The sequence below is a fragment of the Staurois parvus genome, unplaced genomic scaffold, assembly GCF_062004578.1.
Source record: "Staurois parvus isolate SC_StPar_1 unplaced genomic scaffold, SC_StPar_1.0 ptg000294l, whole genome shotgun sequence".
Classification (NCBI taxonomy): domain Eukaryota; kingdom Metazoa; phylum Chordata; class Amphibia; order Anura; family Ranidae; genus Staurois; species Staurois parvus.
In genome coordinates this window covers 6,482,273-6,485,842 of record NW_028318090.1, presented here as the reverse complement: position 1 = coordinate 6,485,842, position 3,570 = coordinate 6,482,273, and the positions used below count along the sequence as shown (strand labels likewise).

The following is a 3,570-nucleotide window of genomic DNA, read 5'->3' as shown; positions in this document are numbered from 1 at the left end:
AGTGGGAAAGATGAAAAATTAAAGTGAATCTGTTCTTTGCCTACGCAGGGCAAAGCACCAGGTTAACTTTTTAGCTGGTTCCCCCACAGTAGTATCTACAGTACTTGTTTTTGGTTCTTCCTGTGTTCAGTTGACAAAAGTGAGATGAAGAAGCACTTAAAAATCAGTCTTAGGGCGGCCATTCATGTATTGAAATGTGTCTGGTTGAGCAGGGACCTGCTGAATTACAATCCATGTATATCCATGTATAGGGAGGCTGGTTATACAGAAGTTGATCTATCGATCGACTTCTGTAGAACCAGGCTGTTAGATGTTTCCTGAATGATCAGTGCTGCTGAATATAGCCAGCAACGTTGATCAGTGTGTTCTGACGGCGGGGAAGAACACATTAGCTCAACGGGAAGGAATCCCCTGTAAGAGTCATATGATTCCTATACCAGAAGAGGTTTTTCTTTTCAATCTTAATGGAGAATGGTGGCAAATTTTCATGAATGTAAAGGTATTTGTTGTTGAAAACGGCAGCATTTGTGTGAACTTGATGATTTTCACTGCATTGGCAAAACATAGGTTCACATAATTCTGTTTCTATTTGAACCTAAAGAAGAATTCCAGGAATAGCTATTTTAGATAGTTACATTGATCCAGCTTGGACCAATGTAACTTTGCATACACTGTACCTGTGGAATTCCTCCAGAAGCTTGAAATCACTGAAGTAAAGACCACTACTCCAGTGATCTCCTCTAGCTTCTCTGTCCCATGCCAAGTGGTTGCCCTGCTGCATTCTGAACAGAGGAGGCTTCAACCATTTAGAGGAGCCATTCAGAGAACACATTTCATATTCTCAATAAATAAAAAATATTCTCTAATTGGATGAATGGGGAGCATGACATCATCACTCTATCTCTCCACCTTGTTCAATCAGAGAATGATTTGCATTAATTGAGAGATGCAAAGCATTCTCTGAATTTCACATGTGTTGACCTTCTGTATTCAAAATGTACCAGGGTAGCCACTCAGCAGTGGACCTAGAAGCCAGTGACAATCACTGTAGTAGTTGTGTCTACTGCATGGATTTCCAGCTTTTAGAGGGATCTATGGTATATGCATAGTTACATTGGTTCATGTATTTTGCTTATATTTTAAAATAAAAAGAACATATCTCACTGCAATGCTCACCTACTCTCTGGTGCTGTCCCCCCACAGACTCACCCTTCATCAATCCATCAATGGTCTTCTTCTGTGTTAAAGGAGAAGTGTGCAAAAGAAAATATACAACAAACATACTCACCTTTTATGGCACCTCTGTCTCTGTGATGGGCCAGCTTTCTCCAGCCAGCTCTAAGCCCGAGAACTGAAGATCACATGGCGACTGATTGCTCAGTTTTCGGGTCCAATCTGAGCAGAGAGTGGTGACTGTCAGTTACTGCTCTCTACTCTGCCCCTCAAGCACTCACTGGAGCATCAGTCAGGAAAGGGGGTGGGAACAGCTAGCTCAGGCTCTCAGCGACATGGTCAGACATCTGGGTGGATCCTGATAATATTATAGGGATACAGCCAGAGACTGGAGTGACTCTGTCACATCAGTCTTTAGCCCTCTGTCAGCTGATTCTGGGTCATGGGAGTGCAAAAGTAAGTGCACTCCTGTGACCCACATGAGTAATATGACCAAACAAACTTTGGCCATACTTTTCTTTTAACTGATTTTTAAAGTCCACAAACGTGCAAACTACAACGACAAACCCATAAGTGTTTCACAAAAAAGTGCAGGTGCAAAAACACCACACAAAAAGTGCACTTAGGGGCGTGCTTTGTCCTTCCCCCGAAGGGGTTGGACCACTACCCTGATCCCCCGGGGCACGAAGCTCCTGACAGGGACAAGGTTCCCATTTGGTCCTCCTGGCCAAAAGGCCTGGTGGACCACCGTTCCTTATGCCCAGCCGAAGCCGGACATCCAGTACTAGGCCAGGGGGTTCTCCCGAAGAGAAAACCCCCTAGGGACAGGGGAGGAAGGAACCAAAAGGCCACACATCCTCCCCCTAGACTTCAGGGCAGGCCCGAGGACCCACACCCTCCATCATGTGAAGAAAACACACACATAAGTAAAAGTGACAAACGTGGGAGTGAAAAATAAATAAATAATTAAATAAATCTATAAAAATAATAAAAAAGTGGTCGTGCCCAAATTGTGCACTGACCAGGCCCTGAGGCCTGTAGCAAAAAAATTGCCCAGGACTTGGCCAAAAGGCCCGGTCCTAGAGGCGCAGTGCAAAAAGTGTTTAAACGCGGTGACCATGTGCTCATTCACAACGTGGGGTCCCACACCCAAGTGCTACTCAGAGCACCCCTGAGGCGACTACTCAGGGGGCACCGTGTTTGCGGACTCTCTGCCTTCCCAGCCCCTGGCCAGACCAAGGTAGATCCATCCCAATCAGGAGTTACTGGGTCTTTCCAGTTTTCTCGGAGGAATTACTCCCAGGGCCCCAGCTTAACTCGCGGCGCTCCCTGGTTTCTGTCCCTCCGGTACTAGTCTTCCGGACCCCCATCATACCAGTGAGGGTACTATACAACAGCCATCCCCGCAAAGCTAGAATGGCCGGGAGCACCCCCACTGGACATTGATAAGAACAGATACTACACTTGATCTTAGCCAAAAGGCCGAGAAACTTCTCTTTTAACTGATACCCAGTGTCATTTGATCCACTTCCTGGAATACAGAGTATAATGTATTCAACTCCGTGTGCCCTATACTCACAGTATGCTCTTGGCATCATTGAGAGCCACCCAGCACCAGAAAAGAGGAGGCGAACCTGCACATCATGTGACCGGCCAAAATGTAAAAAACAAATTAGTAAATTTCTAAAAAATGCAATACTTACTAGGGAGCATTCAGGGAGAGCAGGATGATGTGTGGGAACGTGTGTGTGTGTGGTGGTGGTGGTGGTGGTGGTGGTGGTAGTGGTGGGGGGGGGGGGCAGAGTTTGGCCTTTAGATTCATCCACAAACACATTCATAATTTTGCTAAGACTCATCTTTTTTCCATACTGTACCATATTAGCACCTGCATCACCATTTTGGTGGCACAGTAGCACCAATATGTGAAAAGGACTAACCAAATAGAAAGTAAAGAAATTCCTCCCCTTTCCATACTGGACTTTATGCTTATTAAAGATTTATGCTGTCTTACCCCAAGACTACCAGATCCATCTTAAATGGTATTTTGTCCAGTTCAGTAATGCTTCAAAACAGTGCAAATATGTGCTACAAAACTCTTCAAAGAAAGACACAAATGCAGAATAATTGCAGAAATCATTGAATACTTATTACTCCACTTGTTCAGAAATGTCTTGTTGGGTACATTTGCCATTTTTTTACTTTCTCTGTGGTGTACAAGAAAACTAGCCTTCAATAAAAACAACATTAATGTCCAGCCAGTTGGTATAATAGATGTAATTCAAATCAAAACTATTTAATCTTTTCAGAGTGGTCATTTAATGCAGAATTAAGATTCAAGGATGAACCATGATGACAAATTACACTTTGAAGTTCCTTTTTTTTAACCTCACCAAGCAA

At 44.0% G+C, this 3,570-nt stretch overlaps 1 pseudogene; it reads right to left on the bottom strand.

The window, feature by feature from the left end:
• Positions 1-2,551: 2,551 nt before the first annotated feature.
• Positions 2,552-2,667, bottom strand: LOC149458117 (U2 spliceosomal RNA; annotated as a pseudogene).
• Between the last annotated feature and the right edge of the window lie 903 nt (positions 2,668-3,570).